This window comes from Oncorhynchus keta, unplaced genomic scaffold (genome assembly GCF_023373465.1).
Source record: "Oncorhynchus keta strain PuntledgeMale-10-30-2019 unplaced genomic scaffold, Oket_V2 Un_contig_13914_pilon_pilon, whole genome shotgun sequence".
Taxonomy (NCBI): Eukaryota; Metazoa; Chordata; class Actinopteri; order Salmoniformes; family Salmonidae; genus Oncorhynchus; species Oncorhynchus keta.
This window is the reverse complement of record NW_026278432.1, coordinates 67,501-82,500: the sequence shown is the minus strand read 5'-3', so window position 1 is coordinate 82,500 and position 15,000 is coordinate 67,501. Positions and strand designations below refer to the sequence as shown.

General features: G+C 49.3%; 1 pseudogene; it reads right to left on the bottom strand.

The window, feature by feature from the left end:
- LOC127918280 (TGF-beta receptor type-2-like) overlaps positions 1-15,000 on the bottom strand; it is a 67,650-nt pseudogene that overhangs the window by 23,420 nt on the left and 29,230 nt on the right.

Genomic DNA, 15,000 nt, shown 5'->3' with positions numbered 1-15,000 from the left:
GTCGCCTAATCCTAATCCTAATCCTCTTTATCACAGAGCATCGCCTTAATCCTAATCCTCTTTATCGGAGAGCGTCGCCCTAATCCTAATCCCAATCCTCTTTATCACAGAGCATCGCCTTAATCCTAATCCTCTTTATCGGAGAGCGTCGCCCTAATCCTAATCCTCTTTATCACAGAGCATCGCCTTAATCCTAATCCTCTTTATAGGAGAGCATCTCCCTAATCCTAATCCTAATCCTCTTTATCACAGAGCATCGCCCTAATCCTAACCCTAACCCTCTTTATCACAGAGCATCACCCTAATCCTAACCCTAATCCTCTTTATTACAGAGCATCACCCTAATCCTAATCCTAACCCTAATCCTCTTTATGACAGAGCATCACCCTAATCCTAATCCTAACCCTAATCTTTATCACAGAGCATCGCCCTAATCCTTAATCCTAACCCTAATCCTCTTTATGACAGAGCATCACCCTAATCCTAATCCTAACCCTAATCTTTATCACAGAGCATCGCCCTAATCCTTAATCCTAACCCTAATCCTTTATCACAGAGCATCGCGTGTTCAGATAGGGATCAGAGAGGACGGGCGTCCCAAATGTCACCCTAACCCTAATCCTAACCCTAATCCTAACCATAATCCTAACCCTAATCCTAACCATAATCCTAACCCTACTGACTAGAGCTCTATGGGGTGTCACGCAGAAGGGAATCCTTCCAGGAACAGACTGGTGATCATGGTAACATGGTCTATATTAATGTGATTATCACACTCATTATTGATGTGGTAACCACTTTTTAATCACATCTCATATCTCTCTATGTTCTATTTCATTATCTCTCTCCTCTCACCCTCTCTCCCCTTTCTCTCTACCTCCCTTTCTCTCAGTCAAAATCTCTCACTCTGTCCTCTCTCTCTCCCCTTTCTCTCGCTCTACCTCCCCCTCTCTCTTTCTCCCAGTCTATATCTCTCCCTCTGTCCTCTCTTTCTCTCTCTCCCCTTTCTTTCTCTTTACCTACCCCCTCTCTCTTTCTCTCTCTCTACCTCCCCCTCTCTCTTTCTCTCAGTCTATATCTCTCCCTCTGTCCTCTCTTTCTCGCTCTCCCCTTTCTTTCTCTTTACCTACCCCTCTCTCTTTCTCTCTCTACCTCCCCCTCTCTCTTTCTCTCAGTCTATATCTCTCCCTCTGTCCTCTCTTTCTCTCTCTCCCTTTCTTTCTCTTTACCTACCCCCTCTCTCTTTCTCTCTCTCTACCTCCCTCTCTCTCTTTCTCTCAGTCTATATCTCTCCCTCTGTCCTCTCTTTCTCTCTCTCCCTTTTCTTTATCTTTACCTACCCACTTTCTCTCTCTCTCACTCTCTTTCTCTCTACCTCCCTCCACTCTCTCCCACTCTCTCCCTCCCCCGCTCTCTGTCTCCCGCTCTCTCTACCTCCCCAACTCACTGTCTCTACCTCCCCCCTCTATCTCTCTCTCTCTCTCCCCTCCCCCGCCCTCTAACTCCCCCCCCCCTCTCTCTCTCTCTCTCTGTGTTCCCGTGAGTCACTCCTCTTTAAAACTGTTCAGTGTGACTGCAGGCCAAGATTCCACAGTATAAGGAACTGTAAAATCTCACAGAGCGACCGACTGACTGGAATAAAGGCACAAGGCATATTTTCCTTCTTCTACTTCTTCTTCTTCTTCTATTACAATACAATAGCCAATGACCAGAATGCATTGGGACAGCTGATGAGGAGGATATTATTCATAATCAGGGGTTGTTAAAATAACCCAGGGATGGAAAACAAGCTCAGAGACCTTGAACAGCGGTTAACACAGACAGATCTTTTCAACACACCGTAATTGACATGAATTAATTAATTATATCCTTATCGCTAAATCACGTTGAATTACAGGCGACTTTTAGAGAGTGAAAGTAATTTTGACAGCTGCCCACAAAAAACCCCACAAAAAAACACATTATTATAAACTTGTTTGTGTGGCTTCCCTTCTCTACGTTTCTACACTTCCCTTCTCTCGTTGACTACACTTCCCTTCTCTGTTGACTACACTTCCCTTCTCTCGTTGACTACACTTCCCTTCTCTACGTTGACTACACTTCCCTTCTCTTTCTCTTGACTACACTTCCCTTCTCTCGTTGACTACACTTCCCTCTCTCGTTGACTACACTTCCCTTCTCTCGTTGACTACACTTCCCTTCTACGTTGACTACACTTCCCTTCTCTCACGTTGACTACACTTCCCTCTCTCGACTACACTTCCCTTCTCTACGTTGACTACACTTCCCTTCTCTACGTTGACTACACTTCCCTTCTCTACGTTGACTACACTTCCCTTCTCTACGTTGACTACACTTCCCTTCTCTACGTTGACTACACTTCCCTTCTCTACGTTGACTACACTTCCCTTCTCTACGTTGACTACACTTCCCTTCTCTACGTTGACTACACTTCCCTTCTCTACGTTGACTACACTTCCCTTCTCTACATTGACTACACTTCCCTTCTCTACGTTGACTACACTTCCCTTCTCTACGTTGACTACTTCCCTTCTCTACGTTTGACTTCCCTTCTCTACGTTGACTACGCTTCCCTTCTCTACGTTGACTACGCTTCCCTTCTCTACGTTGACTACACTTCCCTTCTCTTTGTTGACTACACTTTCCCTTCTCTCCCTTGACTACGCTTGAACCCTTCTCTACGTTGACTAAACCTTCTCTCGTTGACTACACTTCCCTTCTCTTGTTGACTACGCTTCCCTTCTCTACTAACTTCCTCACGTTGACTTACAGTCCCTTCTCTACGTTGACTACCAAATTTCTACGTTGACTAGCTTCCCTTCTCTGAAACTACAAAGTTCCTTCTATAGCGTTGACTACGCTTCCCTTCTCTACGTTGACTACACTTCCCTTCTCTACGTTGACTACACTTCCCTTCTCTTTGTTGACTACACTTCCCTTCTCTACGTTGACTACACTTCCCTTCTCTACGTGACTATACTTCCTTCTCTACGTTGACTACACTTCCCTTCTCTCACGTTGACTACACTTCCCTTCTCTACGTTGACTACACTTCCCTTCTCTACGTTGACTACACTTCCCTTCTCTCACGATGACTACACTTCCCTTCTCTATGTTGACTACACTTCCCTTCTCTGTTGACTACACTTCCCTTCTCTATGTTGACTACACTTCCCTTCTCTACGTTGACTACACTTCCCTTCTCCACATCTACACTTCCCTTCTCTGGTTGACTACACTTCCCTTCTCTATGTTGACTACACTTCCCTTCTCTACGTTGACTACACTTCCCTTCTCTCGTTGACTACACTTCCCTTCTCTACGTTGACTACACTTTCCCTTCTCTTTGTTGACTACACTTCCCTTCTCCACGTTGACTACACTTCCCTTCTCTACGTTGACTACACTTCCCTTCTCTATGTTGACTTCGCTTCCCTTCTCTACGTTGACTACGCTTCCCTTCTCTACGTTGACTACGCTTCCCTTCTCTACGTTGATACGCTTCCCTTCTCTACGTTGACTACACTTCCCTTCTCTCGTTGACTACACTTCTCTACGCTTCCCTTCTCTACGTTGACTACGCTTCCCTTCTCTACGTTAACTACACTTCCCTTCTCTATGTTGACTACACTTCCCTTCTCTTTGTTGACTACACTTCCCTTCTCTACGTTGACTACACTTCCCTTCTCTACGTCTACACTTCCCTTCTCTACATCGACTACACTTCCCTTCTCTATGTCCTACACTTCCCTTCTCTACGTCCCTATACTTCCCTTCTCTCGTCGACTACACTTCCCTTCTCTCCATCTACACTTCCCTTCTCTCGTTGACTACACTTCCCTTCTCTATGTTGACTACACTTCCCTTCTCTACGTTGATTACACTTCCCTTCTCTACGTTGACTACACTTCCCTTCTCTACGTTGACTACACTTCCCTTCTCTACATTGACTACACTTCCCTTCTCTACGTTGACTACGCTTCCCTTCTCTACGTTGACTACGCTTCCCTTCTCTACGTTGACGACACGGTAATTATTGGGGTCAAATGTGTCTCCACTTTTGTGGATTGGGGTGATCAGTCCTTGGTTCCAAATATTGGGGAAGATGCCAGAGCTGAGGATGATGGTAAAGAGTTTAAATATAGCCAATTGGAATGTGTTTTCAGTGAGGATACCATCAACACCACAGTCCTTTTTGGGTTTGAGGGTTTGTATTTTGTCCTGTAATTCATTCAAGGTAATTGGAGAGTCCAGTGGGTTCTGGTCGTCTTTAATAGTTGATTCTAAGATCTGTATTTGATCATGTATATGTTTTTGCTGTTTGTTCTTTGTTATAGAGACAAAAAGATTGGAGAAGTGGTTTATCCACACATCTCCATTTTGGATAGATAATTCTTCGTGTTGTTGTTTGTTTAGTGTTTTCCAATTTTCCCAGAAGTGGTTAGAGTATATGGTTTCTTCAATTACATTGAGCTGATTTCTGACATGCTGTTCCTTCTTTTTCCGTAGGGTATTTCTGTATTGTTTTAGTGATTCACCATAATGAAGGCGTAGACTCAGGTTTCCTCCTCTCCTGTCTCTCTCTCTCTTCTTTTCTCTCCCATCTCCTGTCTCTCTCTCTCCCTCTCTTCTTCTCTCTCCCATCTCCTGTCTCTCTCTCTCCCTCTCTTCTTCTCTCTCCCATCTCCTGTCTCTCTCTCTCTCCTCTCTTCTTCTCTCTCCCATCTCCTGTCTCTCTCTCTCCATCTCTTCTTCTCTCCCATCTCCTGTCTCTCTCTCCCTCTCTCATTCTCTCTCCCATCTCCTGTCTCTCTCTCTCTCTCTCCTTCTCTCTCCTGTCTCTCTCTATCTTTCTATACAGTCTGTGCAGTAGCATGTGGCTGAGATGTTTCTGCTTTGAGTAAAGCACAGACAGGAAACCACATGTTTGAGATCTCCTGCAAGGCCCCACAGGTTCCAACGCTACACCACACTACACTGTCTCCATCGACCTCTACCTCTACCTCTCACAGGGCTGGAGGAGATAGGTCCCACACTATTCTACACTGTCTACCTCTACCTCTACGTCTCACAGGGCTGGAGGAGATAGGGCCCACACTATTCTACACTGTCTACCTCTACCTCTACCTCTCACAGGGCTGGAGGAGATAGGGCTCACACTATTCTACACTGTCTACCTCTACCTCTACGTCTCACAGGGCTGGAGGAGATAGGGCTCACACTATTCTACACTGTCTACCTCTACCTCTACGTCTCACAGGGCTGGAGGAGATAGGGCCCACACTATTCTACACTGTCTACCTCTACCTCTACCTCTCACAGGGCTGGAGGAGATAGGTCTCACACTATTCTACACTGTCTACCTCTACCTCTACCTCTCACAGGGCTGGAGGAGATAGGTCTCTTAGATGAATTGACAGATACAGTAGGTATGTAAGGTACTCACAAACAGAATAAGGGTATTAGATGAATTGACAGATACAGTAGGTATGTAAGGTACTCACTAACAGAATAAGGGTATTAGATGAATTGACAGATACAGTAGGTATGTAAGGTACTCACTAACAGAATAAGGGTATTAGATGAATTGACTGATACAGTAGGTATGTAAGGTACTCACTAACAGAATAAGGGTATTAGATGAATTGACAGATACAGTAGGTATGTAAGGTACTCACTAACAGAATAAGGGTATTAGATGAATTGACAGATACAGTAGGTATGTAAGGTACTCACTAACAGAATAAGGGTATTAGATGAATTGACTGATACAGTAGGTATGTAAGGTACTCACTAACAGAATAAGGGTATTAGATGAATTGACTGATACAGTAGGTACAGTATGTAAGGTACTCACTAACAGAATAATGGTATTAGATGAATTGACTGATACAGTAGGTAAGGTACTCACTAACAGAATAATGGTATTAGATGAATTGACTGATACAGTAGGTATGTAAGGTACTCACTAACAGAATAATGGTATTAGATGAATTGACAGATACAGTAGGTATGTAAGGTACTCACTAACAGAATAATGGTATTAGATGAATTGACAGATACAGTAGGTATGTAAGGTACTCACTAACAGAATAATGGTATTAGATGAATTGACTGATACAGTAGGTATGTAAGGTACTCACTAACAGAATAAGGGTATTAGATGAATTGACAGATACAGTAGGTACAGTATGTAAGGTACTCACTAACAGAATAATGGTATTAGATGAATTGACTGATACAGTAGGTAAGGTACTCACTAACAGAATAATGGTATTAGATGAATTGACTGATACAGTAGGTATGTAAGGTACTCACTAACAGAATAATGGTATTAGATGAATTGACAGATACAGTAGGTATGTAAGGTACTCACTAACAGAATAATGGTATTAGATGAATTGACTGATACAGTAGGTGTGAGAAGGTACTCACCGGGAGCGAAGGCCAGGTTATCGTTACACTCCTCCTCAGTACAGGAGCAGATGAACAACGGTCCTCCAGAGCTCTTCTTCTCTTTCATGGAACACGTAGAGCTGTTGTAGTCATCCAGCTCGACGCCGTACAGAGGCTTGGAGGGGTCATGACACAGAGTCTCGATGCTGTAGTTACTGTCATTCTTCCTCCTGGAGAGAATGGAGAGAGAGAGAGAGCGAGAGAGAGAGTCAGACAGACAGAGAGACAGACACACACAGACAGAGAGATCGTAAGACACACAGACAGAGAGACAGACACAGACAGAGAGTTGGAGACTGACCCAGACCCCCCCTATCCACTGTAACCCTACCAGATGGAGACTGACCCAGACCCCCCCTCCACCATAATCCTACCAGATGCAGACTGACCCAGACCCCCCTCTCCACCATAATCCTACCAGATGCAGACTGACCCAGACCCCCCTCTCCACCATAATCCTACCAGATGGAGACTGACCCAGACCCCCCTCTCCACCGTAATCCTACCAGATGGAGACTGACCCAGACCTCCCCCCCCCTCTCCACCGTAATCCTACCAGATGGAGACTGACACAGACCTCCCCCCCCTCTCCACCGTAATCCTACCAGATGGAAACTGACACAGACCCCCCTCCACTGTAATCCTACCAGATGGAGACTGACCCAGCCCCCTCCACTGTAACCCTACCAGATGGAGACTGACCCAGACCCCCCTCCACCGTAATCCTACCAGATGGAGACTGACACAGACCCCCCCCTCCTGTAACCCTACCAGATGGAGACTGACCCAGACCCCCTCTCCACCGTAATCCTACCAGATGGAGACTGACACAGACCCCTCCACTGTAATCCTACCAGATGGAGACTGACCCAGACCCCCCTCTCCACCGTAATCCTACCAGATGGAGACTGACCGCCCCCCTCCACTGTAATCCTACCAGATGCAGACTGACCCAGACCCCCCTCTCCACCATAATCCTACCAGATGCAGACTGACCCAGACCCCCCTCTCCACCATAATCCTACCAGATGCAGACTGACCCAGACCCCCTCCACCATAATCCTACCAGATGGAGACTGACACAGACCCCCCCTCCACTGTAATCCTACCAGATGGAGACTGACCCAGACCCCCCCCCTCTCCACCGTAATCCTACCAGATGGAGACTGACCCCCCTCTCCACTGTAATCCTACCAGATGCAGACTGACCCAGACCCCCCCCCTCTCCACCGTAATCCTACCAGATGCAGACTGACACAGACCCCCCCCTCTCCACCATAATCCTACCAGATGCAGACTGACCCAGACCCCCCTCTCCACCATAATCCTACCAGATGCAGACTGACCCAGACCCCCTCCACCGTAATCCTACCAGATGGAGACTGACACAGACCTCCCCCTCTCCACCGTAATCCTACCAGATGGAGACCGACACAGACCCCCTCCACTGTAATCCTACCAGATGGAGACTGACCAGACCCCCCTCCCCACCGTAATCCTACCAGATGGAGACTGACACAGACCCCCTCCACTGTAATCCTACCAGATGCAGACTGACCCAGCCCCCCTCCTCCACCGTAATCCTACCAGATGGAGACTGCCCAGACCCCCCTCTCCACCGTAATCCTACCAGATGGAGACTGACACAGACCCCCTCCACTATAACCCTACCAGATGGAGACTGACCCAGACCCCCCCTCCACCGATAATCCTACCAGATGGAGACTGACCCAGCCCCCTCCACTGTAATCCAGATGATGAGACTGACACAGACCCCCTCCACTGTAATCCTACCAGATGGAGACTGACCCAGACCCCCCTCCACCGTAATCCTACCAGATGGAGACTGACACAGACCCCCTCTCCACCATAAATCCTACCAGATGGAGACTGACACAGACCCCCCTCCCACCGTAATCCTACCAGATGGAGACTGACACAGACCCCCCTCCCACCGTAATCCTACCAGATGCAGACTGACCCAGACCCCCCTCCACCGTAATCCTACCAGATGGAGACCGACACAGACCCCCCCTCCACCGTAATCCTACCAGATGGAGACCGACACAGACCCCCCTCCCCACCGTAATCCTACCAGATGCAGACTGACCCAGACCCCCCCTCTCCACCGTAATCCTACCAGATGCAGACAGACCCAGACCCCCCTTCTCCACCGTAATCCTACCAGATGGCGATGCAGACTTCCTGCTCCAGACGACAGATGGAGGTGATGGAGCAGTTGGAGAGGCAGCTTCCTGTTCCGTTGCAGGATGAAGACTCCACGTCACAGAACTTACACAACTTGTTGAGACTGAAGGACGGCTGGAACATCCCGTCTGGAGAAACACAGCCAGTCAAATTCAATGTGTTAGTCATCCAATCATATTCAATATGTTAGTCATCCAATCATATTCAATATGTTAGTCATCCAATCATATTCAATATGTTAGTCATCCAATCATATTCAATATGTTAGTCATCCAATCATATTCAATATGTTAGTCATCCAATCATATTCAATATGTTAGTCATCCAATCATATTCAATATGTTAGTCATCCAATCATATTCAATATGTTAGTCATCCAATCATATTCAATATGTTAGTCATCCAATCATATTCAATATGTTAGTCATCCAATCAATCGATTCGTATTATGGAACTCTATTGCTTTTCAAACAAAAACACACATCACTAAGTGCTAAACAGTAACCCCCCCCCCATCCACGGGATCGGTCTGCTTCAGCATGTCTTTCTCTGGAGCTGATCTCTATCTGCTCTTCGCTCCCTGACCTGTTGAGGCCTGCTTTGTCCTGACAAACCTCTGGTCTATCTGACTGTGTGTTCCTGACTGACTGACTGTGTGTTCCTGACTGACTGACTGACTGACTGTGTGTTCCTGACTGACTGACTGTGAGTTCCTGACTGACTGACTGACTGTGTGTTCCTGACTGACTGACTGTGTGTTCCTGACTGACTGACTGACTGAGTTCCTGACTGACTGACTGTGTGTTCCTGACTGACTGACTGTGTGTTCCTGACTGACTGACTGTGTGTTCCTGACTGACTGACTGTGTGTTCCTGACTGACTGTGTGTTCCTGACTGACTGACTGTGTGTTCCTGACTGACTGACTGTGAGTTCCTGACTGACTGACTGACTGTGAGTTCCTGACTGACTGACTGTGAGTTCCTGACTGACTGACTGTGAGTTCCTGACTGACTTCCTGACTGACTGACTGACTGACTGTGAGTTCCTGACTGACTGACTGTGAGTTCCTGACAACTGACTGTGAGTTCCTGACTGACTGACTGAGTTCCTGACTTCCTGACTGAGTTCTGACTGACTGTGTGTTCCTGACTGACTGACTGAGTTCTGACTGTGTTCCTGACTGACTGACTGACTGTGACTGTTTCCTGACTGACTGACTGTGTGTTCCTGACTGACTGACTGACTGACTGAGTTCCTGACTGAGTTCTGACTGACTGAGTTCCTGACTGACTGACTGTGAGTTCTTGACTGACTGACTGTGAGTTCCTGACTGACTGACTGAGAGTTCCTGACTGACTGACTGAGTTCCTGTGACTGACTGAGTTCTGACTGACGGACTGTGAGTTCCTGACTGACTGACTGACTGAGTTCCTGACTGACTGACTGTTAGTTCCTGACTGACTGACTGTGAGTTCCTGACTGACTGACTGTGAGTTCCTGACTGACTGACTGTGTGTTCCTGACTGACTGACTGTGAGTTCCTGACTGACTGACTGTGAGTTCCTGACTGACTGACTGTGAGTTCCTGACTGACTGACTGTGAGTTCCTGACTGACTGACTGTGAGTTCCTGACTGACTGACTGACTGCACGCTAACTGAAGCCACAGAACCACTGAGCCTTGTTTTGTGGTAAAGGAGCCCTTCACTCAGCACCAGTAAAGACATAGAAAAGTCACTAACACAGAGAACAGTCAGTCAGTCTGTATCATATCTGTATATCGACAGACACAGAGAACAGTCAGTCAGTCTGTATCATATCTGTACATCAACAGACACAGAGAACAGTCAGTCAGTCTGTATCATATCTGTATATCGACAGACACAGAGAACAGTCAGTCAGTCTGTATATCAACAGACACAGAGAACAGTCAGTCAGTCTGTATCATATCTGTATATCAACAGACACAGAGAACAGTCAGTCAGTCTGTATCATATCTGTACATCAACAGACACAGAGAACAGTCAGTCAGTCTGTATCATATCTGTATATCAACAGACACAGAGAACAGTCAGTCAGTCTGTATCATATCTGTACATCGACAGACACAGAAGAGAACAGTCAGTCAGTCTGTACATATCGTACATCAACAGACACAGAGAACAGTCAGTCAGTCTGTATCATATCTGTACATCATATCTGACAGACACAGAAACAGTCAGTCAGTCTGTATCAACAGACACAGAGAACAGTCATCAACAGACACAGAGAACAGTCAGTCAGTCTGTATCATATATGTACATCGACAGACACAGAGAACAGTCAGTCAGTCTGTATCATATCTGTACATCAACAGACACAGAGAACAGTCAGTCAGTCTGTATCATATCTGTACATCAACAGACACAGAGAACAGTCAGTCAGTCTGTATCATATCTGTATATCAACAGACATAGAGAACAGTCAGTCAGTCTGTATCATATCTGTACATCGACAGACACAGGAATCTCTACAGAGCATTTAGTATTGAGGGCAGCAGACCACAGAGTCTATCTAGTCTGAGTTCTGACATCAAATGACTGTATCTCTGTGTGTGTGTGTGTGTGTGTGTGTGTGTGTGTGTGTGTGTGTGTGTGTGTTTAGTGTGTGTGTGTGTGTGTGTGTGTGTGTGTGTGTGTGTGTGTGTGTGTGTGTGTGTGTGTGTGTGTGTGTGTGGTTATCCACTTAATGTGTGTGCGTGTGTCATGTGTGCATATCTGGGTGGTCCCGGGATCGAACCAAGCTCCATCCTCTACCAGGCCACATATCCACTTCACAGGAGGCGGGCCTCATCTCAGACACATTGTGTCCAGTCTAACTGAGAGTCCTCCACCCAGCCAGAGACCTGTCCAGTCTAACTGAGAGTCCTCCACCCACCCAGAGACCTGTCCAGTCTAACTGAGAGTCCTCCACCCACCCAGAGACCTGTCCAGTCTAACTGAGAGTCCTCCACCCAGCCAGAGACCTGTCCAGTCTAACTGAGAGTCCTCCACCCAGCCAGAGGCCTGTCCAGTCTAACTGAGAGTCCTCCACCCAGCCAGAGACCTGTCCAGTCTAACTGAGAGTCGTCCACCCAGCCAGAGGCCTGTCCAGTCTAACTGAGAGTCGTCCACCCAGCCAGAGGCCTGTCCAGTCTAACTGAGAGTCCTCCACCCAGCCAGAGACCTGTCCAGTCTAACTGAGAGTCCTCCACCCAGCCAGAGGCCTGTCCAGTCTAACTGAGAGTCCTCCACCCAGCCAGAGGCCTGTTCTAACTGAGAGTCCTCCACCCAGCCAGAGGCCTGTCCAGTCTAACTGAGAGTCCTCCACCCAGCCAGAGGCCTGTCCAGTCTAACTGAGAGTCCTCCACCCAGCCAGAGGCCTGTCCAGTCTAACTGAGAGTCCTCCACCCAGCCAGAGACCTGTCCAGTTTAACTGAGAGTCCTCCACCCAGCCAGAGGCCTGTCCAGTCTAAGGCCTGTTCAGAGAGTCCTCCACCCAGCCAGAGGCCTGTTCAGTAACTGAGAGTCCTCCACCCACCCAGAGGCCTGTCCAGTCTAACTGAGAGTCCTCCACCCAGCCAGAGGCCTGTTCTAACTGAGAGTCGTCCACCCAGCCAGAGGCCTGTCCAGTCTAACTGAGAGTCGTCCACCCAGCCAGAGGCCTGTCCAGTCTAACTGAGAGTCCTCCACCCAGCCAGAGGCCTGTCCAGTCTAACTGAGAGTCCTCCACCCAGCCAGAGGCCTGTCCAGTCTAACTGAGAGTCGTCCACCCAGCCAGAGGCCTGTCCAGTCTAACTGAGAGTCGTCCACCCAGCCAGAGACCTGTCCAGTCTAACTGAGAGTCCTCCACCCACCCAGAGACCTGTCCAGTCTAACTGAGAGTCCTCCACCCAGCCAGAGACCTGTCCAGTCTAACTGAGAGTCCTCCACCCACCCAGAGGCCTGTCCAGTCTAACTGAGAGTCATCCACCCACCCAGCCAGAGTCCTGTCCAGTCTAACTGAGAGTCCTCCACCCAGCCAGAGGCCTGTTCTAACTGAGAGTCCTCCACCCAGCCAGAGTCCTGTTCTAACTGAGAGTCCTCCACCCAGCCAGAGGCCTGTTCTAACTGAGAGTCCTCCACCCACCCAGAGGCCTGTCCAGTCTAACTGAGAGTCATCCACCCACCCAGCCAGAGACCTGTCCAGTCTAACTGAGAGTCCTCCACCCAGCCAGAGGCCTGTTCTAACTGAGAGTCCTCCACCCAGCCAGAGGCCTGTCCAGTCTAACTGAGAGTCCTCCACCCAGCCAGAGACCTGTCCAGTCTAACTGAGAGTCCTCCACCCAGCCAGAGGCCTGTCCAGTCTAACTGAGAGTCCTCCACCCAGCCAGAGGCCTGTCCAGTCTAACTGAGAGTCATCCACCCACCCAGCCAGAGGCCTGTCCAGTCTAACTGAGAGTCCTCCACCCAGCCAGAGGCCTGTCCAGTCTAACTGAGAGTCCTCCACCCAGCCAGAGGCCTGTCCAGTCTAACTGAGAGTCCTCCACCCAGCCAGAGGCCTGTCCAGTCTAACTGAGAGTCCTCCACCCAGCCAGAGACCTGTCCAGTCTAACTGAGAGTCCTCCACCCAGCCAGAGACCTGTCCAGTCTAACTGAGAGTCCTCCACCCAGCCAGAGGCCTGTCCAGTCTAACTGAGAGTCATCCACCCACCCAGCCAGAGGCCTGTCCAGTCTAACTGAGAGTCCTCCACCCAGCCAGAGGCCTGTCCAGTCTAACTGAGAGTCCTCCACCCAGCCAGAGGCCTGTCCAGTCTAACTGAGAGTCCTCCACCCACCCAGCCAGAGGCCTGTCCAGTCTAACTGAGAGTCCTCCACCCAGCCAGAGACCTGTCCAGTCTAACTGAGAGTCCTCCACCCAGCCAGAGACCTGTCCAGTCTAACTGAGAGTCCTCCACCCAGCCAGAGACCTGTCCAGTCTAACTGAGAGTCCTCCACCCAGCCAGAGGCCTGTCCAGTCTAACTGAGAGTCCTCCACCCAGCCAGAGACCTGTCCAGTCTAACTGAGAGTCCTCCACCCAGCCAGAGGCCTGTCCAGTCTAACTGAGAGTCCTCCACCCAGCCAGAGGCCTGTCCAGTCTAACTGAGAGTCCTCCACCCAGCCAGAGACCTGTCCAGTCTAACTGAGAGTCCTCCACCCAGCCAGAGACCTGTCCAGTCTAACTGAGAGTCCTCCACCCAGCCAGAGACCTGTCCAGTCTAACTGAGAGTCCTCCACCCAGCCAGAGACCTGTCCAGTCTAACTGAGAGTCCTCCACCCAGCCAGAGACCTGTCCAGTCTAACTGAGAGTCCTCCACCCAGCCAGAGTCCTGTCCAGTCTAACTGAGAGTCCTCCACCCAGCCAGAGGCCTGTCCAGTCTAACTGAGAGTCCTCCACCCAGCCAGAGACCTGTCCAGTCTAACTGAGAGTCCTCCACCCAGCCAGAGGCCTGTCCAGTCTAACTGAGAGTCCTCCACCCAGCCAGAGGCCTGTCCAGTCTAACTGAGAGTCCTCCACCCAGCCAGAGACCTGTCCAGTCTAACTGAGAGTCATCCACCCACCCAGCCAGAGGCCTGTCCAGTCTAACTGAGAGTCCTCCACCCAGCCAGAGACCTGTCCAGTCTAACTGAGAGTCCTCCACCCAGCCAGAGGCCTGTCCAGTCTAACTGAGAGTCCTCCACCCAGCCAGAGACCTGTCCAGTCTAACTGAGAGTCCTCCACCCAGCCAGAGGCCTGTCCAGTCTAACTGAGAGTCCTCCACCCAGCCAGAGAGGCCTGTCCAGTCTAACTGAGAGTCCTCCAGACCTGTCCAGTCTAACTGAGAGTCCTCCACCCAGCCAGAGGCCTGTCCAGTCTAACTGAGAGTCCTCCACCCAGCCAGAGGCCTGTCCAGTCTAACTGAGAGTCATCCACCCACCCAGCCAGAGGCCTGTCCAGTCTAACTGAGAGTCCTCCACCCAGCCAGAGGCCTGTCCAGTCTAACTGAGAGTCCTCCACCCAGCCAGAGGCCTGTCCAGTCTAACTGAGAGTCCTCCACCCAGCCAGAGGCCTGTCCAGTCTAACTGAGAGTCATCCACCCACCCAGCCAGAGGCCTGTCCAGTCTAACTGAGAGTCCTCCACCCAGCCAGAGGCCTGTCCAGTCTAACTGAGAGTCCTCCACCCAGCCAGAGACCTGTCCAGTCTAACTGAGAGTCCTCCACCCAGCCAGAGGCCTGTCCAGTCTAACTGAGAGTCCTCCACCCAGCCAGAGGCCTGTCCAGTCTAACTGAGAGTCAT